Source organism: Salmo salar, chromosome 15, assembly GCF_965601325.2.
Source record: "Salmo salar chromosome 15, fSalSal1, whole genome shotgun sequence".
NCBI classification, from domain to species: Eukaryota; Metazoa; Chordata; class Actinopteri; order Salmoniformes; family Salmonidae; genus Salmo; species Salmo salar.
Genome location: NC_138305.1, coordinates 62,657,599 through 62,672,155, shown reverse-complemented (window position 1 = coordinate 62,672,155; position 14,557 = coordinate 62,657,599). Strand labels below are relative to the sequence as shown.

At 42.7% G+C, this 14,557-nt stretch overlaps 1 protein-coding gene across 4 annotated transcripts in view; it reads right to left on the bottom strand.

Moving 5' to 3' along the window:
• Positions 1–14,557, bottom strand: part of LOC106571830 (SAM and SH3 domain-containing protein 1) — a 335,706-nt gene that overhangs the window by 137,335 nt on the left and 183,814 nt on the right. Inside the window, exon 1 of one of the 4 annotated variants that reach the window (XM_082961936.1) lies at positions 11,817–12,248. The exons of the other annotated variants lie outside the window; for them this stretch is intronic. The gene's annotated coding sequence lies outside the window, so the exon portion shown is untranslated. Of the gene's footprint in view, positions 1–11,816; positions 12,249–14,557 lie in introns of those variants that run through there. 4 annotated transcript variants of the gene reach the window in all.

Here is a 14,557-nt window from a genome sequence, read left to right as displayed (position 1 = left end):
GACTGCAGATGTGGCCAGGGCAATAAATTGCAATGTCCGTACTGTGAGATGTCTAAGACAGCGCTATAGGGAGACAGGACGGACAGCTGATCCTCCTTGCAGTGGCAGACCACGTGTAACAACACCTGCACAGGATCGGTACATCCGAACATCACACCTGCGGGACAGGTGCAGGATGGCAATAACAATTGCTCGAGTTACACCAGGAACTCACAATCCCTCCATCAGTGCTCAGACTGTTCGCAATAGGCCGAGAGAGGCTGGACTGAGGGCTTGTAGGCCTGTTGTAAGGCAGGTTCTCACCAGACATCACTGGCAACAACGTTGCCTATGGGCACAAACCCACCATCGCTAGACCAGACAGGACTGGCAAAATTGCTCTTCACTGACGAGTCGCGGTTTTGTCTCACCAGGGGTGATGATCGGATTCGCGTTTATCATCGAAGGAATGAGCATTACACCGAGGCCTGTACTCTGGAACGGGATTGATTTGGAGGTGGAGCATCATCGGACTGAGGTTGTTATTGCAGGCAATCTCAACGCTGTGCATTACAGGGAAGACATTCTCCTCCCTCATGTGGTACCCTTCCTGCAGTCTCATCCTGACATGACCCTCCAGCATGACAATGCCACCAGCCATACTGCTCGTTCTGTGCATGATTTCCTGCAAGACAGGAATGTCAGTGTTCTGCCATGGCCAGCGAAGAGCCCAGATCTCAATCACATTGAGCACGTCTGAGACCTGTTGGATCGGAGAGTGAGGTCTAGGGTCGTTCCCCCCAGAAATGTCCGGGAACTTGCATGTGCCTTGGTAGAAGAGTGGGGAACATTCTCACAGCAAGAACTGGCAAATCTGGTGCAGTCCATGAGGAGGAGATGCACTGCAGTACTTAATACAGCTGGTGGCCACACCAGATACTGACTGTTACTTTTGATTTTGACCCCCCACCCCCCCTTTGTTCAGGGACACATTATTCAATTTCTGTTAGTCACATGTCTGTGGAACTTGTTCAGTTTTTGTCTCAGTTGTTGAATCTTGTTATGTTCATACAAATATTTACACATTTAAGTTTGCTGAAAATAAACGCAGTTGACAGTGAGAGGACGTTTCTTTTTTTGCTGAGTTTGTATAAAAAAACTGAAATATCACATTTACATATCACCTTTACTCAGTACTTTGTTGAAGCACCTTTGGCAGCAATTACAGCCTCGAGTCTTCTTGGGTATGATGTTACAAGCTTGGCACACCTGTATTTGGGGAGTTTATCCCATTCTTCTCTGCAAATCCTCTCAGGTTCTGTCAGGTTGGATGGGGAGCGTTGCTGCACAGTTATTTTCAGGTCTCTCCAGAGATGTTCGATCGGGTTCAAGTCTGGGCTCTGGCTGGACCACACAAGGACATTCAGAGACTTGTCCTGAAGCCACTCCTGCGTTGTCTTGGCTGTGTCCTCCAGACGTGACGCTTGGCATTCAGGCCAAGCGTTGGTTTCATCAGACCAGAGAATCTTTTTTCTCATGGTCTGAGAGTCTTTAGGTGCCTTGTAGCAAACTCCATGTGGGCTCTAATCTGCCTTTTACTGAGGAGGGGCTTCCGTCTGGCCACTCTACCATAAAGGCCTGATTGGTGGATTGCTGCAGAGATGGTTGTCCTTCTGGAAGGTTCTCCCATTTCCACAGAGGAACTCTACAGCACTGTCAGAGTGACCATTGGGTTCCAAGGCCGTTCTCCCCCAATTGCTCAGTTTGGCCGGGCGGGCCAGCCAGCTCTAGGAAGAGTCTTGGTGGTTCAAAACTTCTTCCATTTAAGAATGATGGAGGTCACTGTGTTCTTGGGACCTTCAATGCTGCAGAAATGTTTTGGTACCCTTCCCCAGATCTGTGCCTCGACACCCTGTCTCGGAGCTCAACGGACAATTCCTTCGACCTCATGGCTTGGTTTGTGCTCTGACATGCACTGTCAACTGTAGGACCTTATATAGACAGATGGGTACCTTTCCAAATCATGTTCCATCAATTGAATTTACCACAGGTGGACTCCAATCAAGTCGTAGAAACATCTCAAGGATTATCAATGGAAATAAGATGCACCTGAGCTCAATTTCGAGTCACATAGCAATTTTTTATTTATTTTATTTCACCTTTATTTAACCAGGTAGGCAAGTTGAGAACAAGTTCTCATTTACAATTGCGACCTGGATACTTATGTAAATGTCTTATTTACAAAAAGAAAATTATACATTTGCAAACTTTTCTAAAAACTCTTTTTGCTTTGTCATTATTGGGTATTGTGTGCGGATTGCTGAGGATTATTTATTTTTTAATCCATTTTAGAATAAGGCTAAAATGTTACAAAATGTGGAAAAAGTAAAGGGGTCTGAATACTTTCCCGAAGGCACCGTAAAGTGTATGTAAACCATTATACCAGTGTTTCCCAAACTAGGGGTCACCTGATTTGAAAATAGGGACCTGTGAGAAACTGAAAAAAGAAATCATTCTGCTCTGTTCATAGAACCGGGATTCCGTCAGTAATCTCCGGTAGCCTCCAAATGTTGTAATAAACAGAGCGGTTTGTGTTTTCTTCCTACACATTTGTCTGTATCTTTTGAACGGTTTAAGCTACAAAATATATTGACTCCATCACTGAAAGATAAGACTCGAAGAAAGACTGTTCTGTTTCCCTCTGCAATGCCCACAAGCTGCACAGGACTCGATAGAAGAGAATGGACAACACCAGGCACTAAATCAGATTGGCTTCAATGATGATGTTCTTTTCTACAAAGAAGATCAATCAAAATGATTGCCTGATGATCTTCTGAACTTCCCAATACCTTTCTGATGCATTTTAGTCACTTCCTAGTCACTTCCTTCAGATTGAAATATTATCAAAAATCAGACTGATTTGTAATAGACTGTCATAGTCCCAATGAAAAATGGAAACATTGACCGTTGATGCCATAACTTTCTTTTACATGGTGGGGTCTTAATAAAAATAAAGAAATCAAAATGGCGTCGCAGGCCAAAATGTTTGGGAACCTCTACAGTATACAGATGGTTCGTGTGCATGTTGAAAGATTTTAATACGAGATACGTGCTACAGTATGACTTATACTCTATTCTGATTTATTTCACATACATGTACACATACACAGTTAAGATGATTAAGAAACTGAATTGCATTGCACATAAATAATAAAAGATAACTGAATAACACTTAAAACACTTAATTCAGCTCTGAGGGAAGTAAGGCTGTCTGTATACTGCATGCACAGGTGAATGATGACAGGTGAAATGTGCTGGATCCTACAGAACATAAAAACTGAATGAATAACAGTCTTTTTGACCCCCACCATATGGCTTGAATGTCATTACCTAATTGGAACCAAGTGCAGCTCTGAGCAGAGCTGTCATAACTTCCATTGCCAAGCTCACAAAGCCTTGCGGTAACATGCTTCATACACCCACACTGGGAAACTGTTTACTACAGATATGTTAGAAAGCTGGTGATGATGGAGACCTCAGCAGAGTGTATGAGAGTCAACAAACTATCAGAAGTGTGTGTGAGACTCTGTCAAACACACACAAGTGTGTGGCCCCTCTGGGCATGACTTGGGAGTTGAAACCCGTAGAGGGACTTTGACAGAGTTACTCGGTACAAGGGCTTTGGCTATTGCCTTAATGATGGATGGCATGGTTGACTAGCTTGAAGTGTTGATGAGAGAAGTGATGCAGGAACCTTGGGTTGAAGCGTCTATTGACCAACACAGAGATAATGCTGATGACAGAAGGCATGCTCTGACTAAGTGCTTTAAAGTCACTATACTTTAAACCGCAGATCTCATGGTCCTGTGTATGTGTGTGTATGTGAGAAAGAGAGAGAAAGAGGGGGGGTAAAAAGAAAGAGCATGAATGTGTGTGTGTGTGTGTTTGCGCACATGTCTGCTGGTTCTCCAGTAATCTGTCTTGAAGCATGTGCACAATAACAGTATGACAGTGATGGATGTCTGACTGTTCACGGCACAGAGGTGTGTGTCTGTGTGTATGTGTGAGGTGGTGTGTGCTCAGATAAGAGAGCTAAGGGAAAAAACACAGGTCAGAGATAAAAACATCAGCACAGGTTTTAGACACCGTGCAGAAGACGTGTCTGCCCTGTAATAAGAAAGGATGGATAGAGAGGAGAATGGATGTAGTCCTGTCTGTTCATTTGCTCTCCTAAGAAGAATAAAGGGTTTTCTATTGGAAAAACAAATGTTTGCCACTCATCCTTTTTGTATATTGTCAGTAAAGTTCATAGATGCACTAAGTATGGCTTTATTTTCGAAAAATGCCTTTGCGAGATATAGCATTTCCTATTGGAAATTAAATGATGTGGACTGTATTTATGTTTACAATACTAGTATAAAGTTGGCCATATGTATGTAGGGGAGGGGAGGGTTTGGCCGGCCGGGATGTCCTTGTCCCATCGCACTTTAGTGACTCCTGTGGCGGGCCGGGCGCATGCACGCTGACACGGTCTTCAGGTGTACTGTGTTTCCTCTGACACATTGGTGTGTTTGGCTTCTGGGTTGAGCCGGCGTTGTGTCAAGAAGCAGTGTGGCTTGGTTGGGTTGTGTTTTGGAGGACGCATGGCTCTCGACCTTCGCCTCTCCCGAATCTGCACGGGAGTTGCAGCGATGAGACTAGACTGTAACTACCAATTGGATACCATGAAATTGGGGAGAAAAAGGGGTAAAAGTTTAAAAAGCAAAAAACTGAAAGCTACGTGTGTTCTCTATTGGGTTGTGTTTTTGTGTTCTAACCATTGCCGTGGCCATGGCTCAGTGTTGCCAGTTCCATAGCTGTCATTATGGGATTTTTGGGGATGAGCTCATTACTGAATAGAGAGCCTTATTCCCCAGAGATACTGTACAATAGCCTTGTCATTCCAATTCCATAAGAAGTTGGCAAGAGACTAGAAACAGACTGGCAATCAAGCTAACTCTACACCAACACACTGCAATCTGCTCGCTGCCACTTCTTGCAGTGGCCAAGAGGAACAATGATCTGGGTAGAAGTTACCCTGCCCAAATACTTAACCAATTAATAGAGAACTGACCTTAGATCAGTAACTTCATCCATGACATCATACTGTATAATGCTAGGGTGTCGCTATGGACAGAGTGACCGCTGACCTAAACAACCTATATACATGAAAATGTCAGTCATACTGACCTCAGATCAGTAGTTAGAGTACTGAAGAGTCATACTAACACACTGACACACATCTCAGTAACAAAGACACAGAAATGTTCCAATACTTGAGAGCCACACTGACCTAGTAACAGTTAGACCTGCATATAAGAGTTGACATGGTAAACAAAGAGAAAAACTGAGTTGAGATCAGCAATAACAGCATCAGAGAAGTGCAGGAAAATGTTATTCCATATGACAGCACAATCCACATTCTGACTTCACATCAGCCTAAAACTGTGCCTGAGAAAAATATTGACCTCAAAGCACTACACATATACACACACGCACGCACGCACGCACGCACGCACGCACACACACACACACACACACACACACACACACACACACACACACACACACACACACACACGCACAGCTGCACAGCTGCACTTCAAAGAGAGAAAGAGAGAGAGAGAGAGGGAGTGTGAGATATCAATTCCATTTCAATCTCTCTCTCAAAGCGGAAGCAGAAAGATAGAGAGAAGAAGCGGGTAACATATGTAAAGTTAATTGCCAAAATAAAATAAACACTTGAGTAAATGAGGGATACAGTATATTGAAAACAGATGCTTCCACACAGGTGTGGTTAATGAGTTAATTAATTAACATCCCATCATGCTTAGGGTCATGTATAAAAATACCCAGTTGCCCATTATTTTGGCTACCATGGCTAGAAGAAGAGATCTCAGTTACTTTGAAAGAGGGATCTCTAAGGAGCATAGGAGGTGTAAAAGGTGTGTGTATGTCTGAGTGTGTGTGTGTGTGACTCAGTCCCCAGATCTCTACCCAATTGAACAGTTATGGGACATTCTGGAGCGGCGCCTGAGACATTGTTTTCTACCACCATCAACAAAACACCAAATTATGACATTTCTCATGGAAGAATGGTGTCGCATCCCTCCAATAGAGTTCCAGACACTTGTAGAATTTATGCCAATGCACATTGAAGCTGTTCTGGCGGCTCTTGGTGGCCCAACGCCCTATTAAGATACATTGTAAAACATTGAAAAACAACCCGTGTGGGTGTCAAGGTAATGAGGGATGGTGTTCAGTGTCTCAACCCCTCCCGCCCCTTCCTCTCTCTCATCCTCCTCCACAGACAGGACCGGGGGATCATATGTGTAGTGACATGATTAGTGGTGCTATGGAGCAGAAAGGCTGCAGCAGATGTTATGAAGGTTTCATCACTTCCTCTGTAAATCTGGATGTCCAGGCAGAACACGCCAAACGTGACAGCTGGTGATGTCATCCATCCTCCCACTGTTGGTAGTGTGGGGTGGTGGAGATGTGCCCTGGTCTGGCACAGACCAGCGGGTATATAGTTATACACAGTGGTGGAAAAAGTACCCAATTGTCATACATGAGTAAAAGTAAAGATATCTTAATAGAAAATTCCAAGTAAAAGTGAAAGTCACCCAGTAAAATACTACTTGAGTAAAAGTCTAAAAGTATTTGGTTTAAAATATTCTTAAGTATCAAAAGTAAATGTAATTGCTAAAATATACTTAAGTATCAAAAGTAAAAGTATAAATCATTTCAAATTCCTTATATAGCCATTTTATTTATTTATATAGTTTTTATTTATGGATGGCCAGGGCACACTCCAACACTCAGATATAATTTACAAACGAAGCACATGTGTTTAGTGAGTCCGCCAGATCAGAGGCAGTAGGCATAACCAGGGATGTTCACTTGATAAGTGTGTGAATTCTCCCATGGGAGAAACTAAGGTCTTGACCATTAGACCAAGCACGCCGACACTGGGTTTCTCTTCCAATGTGTAGTATATTTATTATACATTTCTCTCAATCGCAGACTATTGACTGTTCCATTCAAAATATGTCTGTCAAAGATGCATTTATTTATTGAGTTATTCACAGGATTGAGAATTGAGAAAATAATAATTTAAGAAAGCATTGCAAGCATATTGACCTCTTAATGTTGTCCAAAGTAACGGAACCATAATCGCATATATTGACAAAGCACACTTTCTTTAACTTCAATGTAAACTTGTTTTGACATTGCATTGTTGTCTTTAGCTGTAAAGATTATGCATGTTGGATGCTTCTAGTGAACGCTTTCAGACAATGCAATTCATCATAACAACAACAAACTATTGTGCACTTAAAATTGCAAATAGTTAACCCGAGTTAAATGATTAACTCTGACAGAGCCCTAATTCAAAACCATCTCTTTGTAGAAAAGTACACTACATTGCCAAAAGTGGAGTTGTACGGTCAGACTGGCGTAACCATGGAAACAGAAACAATAACATCTCCTCTGTTATGAACACTTGACATACTCTAAATGACCAAAAGTATGTGGACACCTGCTCCATGAAAATCCCATTCCAAAATCATGGGCATTAATATGTAGTTGGTCCCCCCTTTGCTGCTATAACAGCCTCTATTCTTCTGGGAAAGCTTTCCACTAGATGTTGGAACATTGCCGAAGGGACTTGCTTCCATTCAGCCACAAGAGCATTACTGAGGTCGGGCACAGATGTTGTGTGATTAGGCCTGGCTCGCAGTCGGCGTTACAATTCTCCCATGGAGTTGAGGTCAGGGCTCTGTGCAGGCCAGTCAAGTTCTCGACAAAACATTTCTGTATGGACCTCGCTTTGTGCATGGGGGTATTGTCATGCCGAAACAGAGAAGGGCCTTCCCCAAACTGTTGCCACAAAGTTGAAAGTATCTGAAACTGGAAACACTTATCTCCCTGACTAGCTTTAAGCACCAGCTGTCAGAGCAGCTCACAGATCACTGCACCTGTACATAGCCCATCGTTAATTTAGCCATTACAACTACCTCTTCCCCTATTGTATTTATTTATTTATTTATTTTGCTCCTTTGCACCCCATTATTTCTATTTGTACTTTGCACTTTCTTCCACTGCAAATCTATCATTCCAGTGTTTTACTTGCTATATTGTATTTACTTTGCCACCATGGTCTTTTTTGCGTTTACCTCCCTTATCTCACCTCATTTTCTCACATTGTATATAGACTTATTTTTCTACTGTATTATTGACTGTATGTTTGTTTTACTCCATGTGTAACTCTGTGTTGTTGTATGTGTCGAACTGCTTTGCTTTATCTTGGCCAGGTCGCAATAGGTTGTAAAGGTTGTAAATGAGAACTTGTTCTCAACTTGCCTACCTGGTTAAATAAAGGTGAAAGAAAAAAGAAAAAAGAAAAAAAAATCTAGAATGTCATTGTATGCTGTAGGGTTAAGATTTCCCTTTATTAGTGGAACTAAGGGGCCTAGCCAGAACCATGAAAAACAGCCCCAGACCCTTCTTCTTCCTCCACCAAACTTTACAGTTGGCACTTTGCATTGGGGAAGGTACTGTAGCATTCTCCTGGCATCCGCCAAACCCAGATTAGTCCGTCGGACTGCCAGATGGTGAAGTGTGACTCATCACTCCAGATAACGTGTTTCCACTGCTCCATAGTCCAATGGCGGCAAGCTTTTTACAACACTCCAGTCGACGCTTGCCATTGCGTATGGTGATCTTAGGCTTGTGTGCGGTTGCTCGACCATGGAAACCCATTTCATGTAGCTCCCGACGAACAGTTCTTGTGCTGACTTTGCTTCCAGAGGCAGTTTGGAACTCGGTAGTGAGTGTAAGGAGAGCTAGCTTCTCTGTTCTTTTCACTGGCCTTCTTCCAACGATCACGGACAAACGTACGAAGAAGTGAGGCGCTCGCCAGCAGCAGTAACACTCCGAATGCCTCTCCCTAGTGGTAGTGCTAAGTATACATGTATATCAATGCAACACCATGGAGGACTACAATGGATGGCACAGAAATAAGTGGATGGCTCAGAAATAAGACATTATTATTTTTAACGCACTTGAATTATTATACTCAGGTAGGCTAAGTTACTTTTTTACAGAATGGAAATACAGAGTTTTCAATTCCACATTGCTGCTGCAACATGTTCACATCCCCTTTTCAAATGTGAGGATAACACTATTTCAGGCCCACATGTAAACTTGCAATTCCACATGTAAGTTTGATTTTCACATTTAAAAGTTGTAAAACTGCAAATTCGAGTTTATGAACTATAAATGTAATATACTCAACAAAAATATAAACGCAACATATTGTATAAAGTGTTAGTCCCATGTCTCATGAGCATAAACCCCCCCCCCCCCCCCCCCCCCAGAAATGTTCAATACGCACAAATTTCTGTCTGAAATAAAGCCCATTTGTGGGGAAAAACTAATTCTGATTGGTTGGGCCTGGCTCCGCAGTGGGTAGGCCTAGGAGGGCCCAACCACCCACCCATGGCTGCACCCTTGCCCAGTCATGTGGTGAAATCCATAGATTAGGGCCTAATGATTTCCTTATATGAACAGTAACTCAGCAAAATCTTTGAAGTTGTTGCTTGTTGTATTTATATTTTTGTTCAGTATACATGGCCTAACTGCTTTTCAACTCAACAATCAGCTATTTGGTAGGCTACTTGCCACGTGCGCTGCCCTAAATTTCATGCTTAAAACAATCCAAAGCTCATTTTTCAAAGAAGCTAATGATCTTCTGTGGCCAAATCATGCTCTCTGGTGTACTATTTTGAATGATTGTGTGATGGGAATGTTCATGTTTGTGCTTTTCTTATAACTCATTTCTGTGTTCTATTCATGTGCTGTTCTATAAACCAATTTCCCACTGTAGCTCAGTTGGTAGAGCATGGCACATGCAACGCCAGGGTTGTGGGTTCGATTCCCACGGGGGACCAGTATTTTAAAAAAGTAATAAAATGTATGCACTCTACTGTAAGTTGCTCTGGATAAGAGCGTCTGCTAAATGAGTAAAATGTAAATGTTTTGTGTTCATGCAAGTGACTGACTGAACCAATCCTCAGTATCTGCAATTTGGCAGTACGCCCAGACCTTGCTTTGAGAACGAAAGATATCTCAGTTTCAAGGTCACATGAATGAAATAAAACGTTAAGGATGAATTAATTATGCTAAACCATGCAATTATAACTTGTCTGTGTATAGCCGTATATAAGAGAACTGCTGGGACTGCCCCAGTAGAGCTCCTGACTGACATGTGTACTATGGTGCATTGAGTTGGTTGGAACCTCTCCAGTGCACTGACAATAAACAATTATACATATTGAGATTGACTTCGAGTGTCCCTGTGCAAGAATATCCACAATAATTGTATGTATTTGTGTATAGGCACAAGTAATTATATAGCACATTTTGGCACATTTTATTCAATTTACTTTAGGGGAAGAGCCTTATCCTATTGGATGCCGACATCAAATTCAAAGCAATCGACGCACTGCCTAACCGGCTGACTGGCAGAGCAAACTGTCTGGCACTGTCTGTACCCTCTGCTTTCTTAAAGTGAGAGAAAGATGTGCAGGATGACAGCCGTTGCATTGGAATAACTTTTTTGTACCCCCCCCCCATAGCTTCATCCATGTACCAAGAAAGTCCAAGCATGTACGAAACAAAACAGCAGGCCTTCTAGGGGAGGTACCCTGGGAGGCCCTTGGCTCCATACCTTCCCCTCCTCTATCACTCCTTCTCCTCACTCCCTCTGTTCCCTTGTTTCTTGTTAGCTGGCTGCTGCTCCAGATGTCGACCCCAGAGGCCCGGACAGGAAGAGAGGGAGAGAGGGAAATAAAAGATAGAGCTCTACACTCCCTCAGCAACATAGATCTATGTCAAAGCCCCTCGCCTCTAAACACACACTGAACAAGGACTGACCGTGTACGTGTATGCTTGTTTCTGTGTTGTCTGTGTGTGTGCTTGTCCGGGGGAAGAAGATATCAATAAATAGCCGTGAGGCTGAATGCATTGATATTTAGCAGGGTTCCTGATTTGGCTTGGTGTGAGGCTTTTGTTCTCGGTCAATGGCCTAGGAAAAGGAAATCAATAGAGGCTTAAGAGGCTGATGATAAATAGTAATAAAGCCTGATCCATTCATCCCTCTCTCTGCCTGTCTGGCTCCAGAGAAGAGATCTGAGGCACCGCTCACACTGTCATGTACTGGAGCACCAAGGAGCAAAGGGCTAATTGCGGCTAGTGGAGCCAGACACAAACACATATAACACACACACACACACACACACACACACACACACACACACACACACACACACACACACACACACACACACACACACACACACACACACACACACACACACACACACACACACACACACACACACACACAGGCAAGCACCAGGAGGCACACACGCACCCAGCATGAGGCCGTGCAGTGAGGATCAGCTAGCATCGTGACTCAGCAGCATCAGTCAGTCAGTTAGTCAGAATGCAGAGGCATGCTTCACAGAGTTTCAGTTAACATACCAGCTCTCCTAAGCCAACCCACTCTGAAATCAGTTACACTCTCCATGAAACTCCTGTCTAAAGCTACAATTTCTCTATCTGTTTCAAGACAAGTCTTCATAGTAATTCAACTCTGGTGACTTCTCATTCACTTTGTTCACAACTCTTCCAAAACATTGAAATCTTTGACAATACAAATAAATAAAAGAACAGAGAAAATCTTCCCGAAAAATGAAATTAAGGAACCTCACAAACAGGGTACAAGTACTCACCACTATAGTAGAGCCACGGACAGTCCAAGTGTTTCAGAGGAAATGGTCTGTAACTGCACTGCTTACTGTGTGTGCCTCTCTCAGAGCGGGACCAACAAGTAGAGTACAGTAGGCTAGGGAACAATGCATGGCTTGGCGGAGCAGCAGAACAGAGCAGCAGAGTAACAGAGGTCCAGTCATGAAGCACAGATCTGATCTACTCAAGGGGTGGGAGGGGGATAGCTACATGCTCCCTTTCTCTGTGTCTTTACCCACACTGTATGTCTTCCCACCTCGCTCTGTCGCTCTCGATCTCTCTCTCTCTCTCTCTCGTCCTCCCTCTTTCTCTCACAGCTGCAAGCCCACAGTGGGACCGGTTTGGTAAGTATGACTGGCGTATTCCTGTTGTAACATAGAAATAGGAGCCCCACCTAAAAACTAAAAACTGATCCGGGCCAGCCCCTCCAACCAGCTCAGCTGGCTGCTGTGTGCTAGGAGCTGACGGGCTGCCTGCGTGCCTGCCGCAAACTCATATTGAGTCATTTGTCTGTCATGGTCGTGAAGATCAAGACCAAATTACAGGGCTCTTCAAATTCTTTCTTCCAACTCTTCAACTCTCTCTCCCTCCTTTTCACTCTCTTGCTTTCTCTCTCCCTTACTCCCTCTCTCCTCTGTGAAAGGCCCTAATTTAAAAATGGCCCTCATACAGGGAACGGAAGAAGAAGAGGGGGAGACGAGAGGGAAAAAGTAACTCGATACAGCTGAAAAGCAACTACTATTTAAATGACTCACTCAGTGAGGTTGGGGTTTTTCAATGTTAAATCGGGAGGAGAAGAAATAAAACATCATCCTGCTTTGCAACGATAGAGGGCCTGACAACACCCTAGAGCCGTGGGAGAGAGGAAATGAGCGAAAGAGAGGGGGGAAAAAGACAGAGGGCAAGGGGGGACAGACAGGGAGTGGGAAGATGACCAACAAGCAGTCCCTGTTCTTCTCATGAACCCCAAGGGAGGGATAGGGCTTACAGAGTCAAACAGACTCGCTGACAGGCATAAGCACCCACAATCCACCACAGCAGTGAGGTCACATGGGACAGTTGTGGACATGGAAATATAAGTATTTCAATTTCTATGGTTGTGGAGACAAGAACTACAGCAGTGATGTCATATACAGCAGTGATGTCATATACAACAGTAATGTCATATACAGCAGTGGTGTCATATACAGCAGTAATATCATATACAGCAGTAATGTCATATACAGCAGTGATGTCATATACAGCAGTGGTGTCATATACAGCAGTAATGTCATATACAGCAGTAATGTCATATACAGCAGTGATGTCATATGCAGCAGTAATGGCATATACAGCAGTAATGTCATATACAGCAGTAATGTCATATACAGCAGTGATGTCATATAGAGCAGTAATGTCATATACAGCAGTGATGTCATATAGAGCAGTAATGTCATATACAGCAGTGATGTCATATACAGCAGTAATGTCTTATACAGCAGTAATGTCATATACAGCAGTGATGTCATATACAGCAGTAATGTCTTATACAGCAGTGATGTCATATAAAGCAGTAATGTCATATACAGCAGTGATGTCATATAAAGCAGTAATGTCATATACAGCAGTGATGTCATATACAGCAGTGATGTCATATACAGCAGTGATGTCATATTGCACAGTTATGGACATACTGTAGAGATCCTATCAAATTTCTAATTCAATTAGTATTCTAATTCCTAATTGTATGGTTGTGGAGACTAGAACTGTTGCAGTGATATGGGACAGTTAAAGCCTAAACTCACCAAAGGCATGCGTACCTGGCGTGCGTGTGATTTATTTTAGAATGCATTGTTTTGAATGGTAATGATCCAACTATACTGCATCATGTTTAGACCAGCTAGACCAGCTTTCACAACATTTACACACAGTCAATACGCTGTCTAATGGCAAACATTTCAAAAAGCAACTCACAAATACACGACTGTGTGTATGTAAAGGTCCAGTCAATATGTTGAGCTATTTGATTAGTAACCTTATGAGGCTATTTCTGATACACTCACCCAACCAGTGGTGTAAAGTACTTAAGTAAAAATACTTCAAAGTACTACTTAAGTACTTTTTTGGGGTATCTGTACTTTACTATTTATATTTTTTACAACTTTTACTTTTACTTCACTACATTCCTAAAGAGAATTCTGTACTTTTTACTCCAGACATTTTCCCTGACACCCAAAAGTACATTCTGAATGCTTAGCAGGGCAGAAAATGGTCCAATTCGCACACTTATCGAGAGAACATCCCTGGTTATGCCTACTGCCTCTGATCTGGCGGACTCACTAAACGCAAATGCTTTGTTTTTAAATGATGTCTGAGTGTTGGAGTGTGACCCTGGCTATCCGTAAATAATAAAAACAAGAAAATTGTGCCGTCTGGTTTGCTTAATAGTATATTTTAGCAACTACATTTACTTTTTATACTTAAGTATATTTAAAACCAAATACTTTTACACTTTTACTCAAGTAGTATTTTACTGGGTGACTTTCACTTTGACTTAAGGAATTTTCTATTAAGGTATCTTTACTTTTACTCAAGTATGACAACTGAGTACTTTTTCCACCACTGCACCCAACCACCCCCTCACACGAATCAGGAATAATCATAGCATGGGTTTTCACACAAACCAATTCACACAAACCTTTATCATACATAATGAAAGCCTGTGTATCCAGACTCTATCATTCAT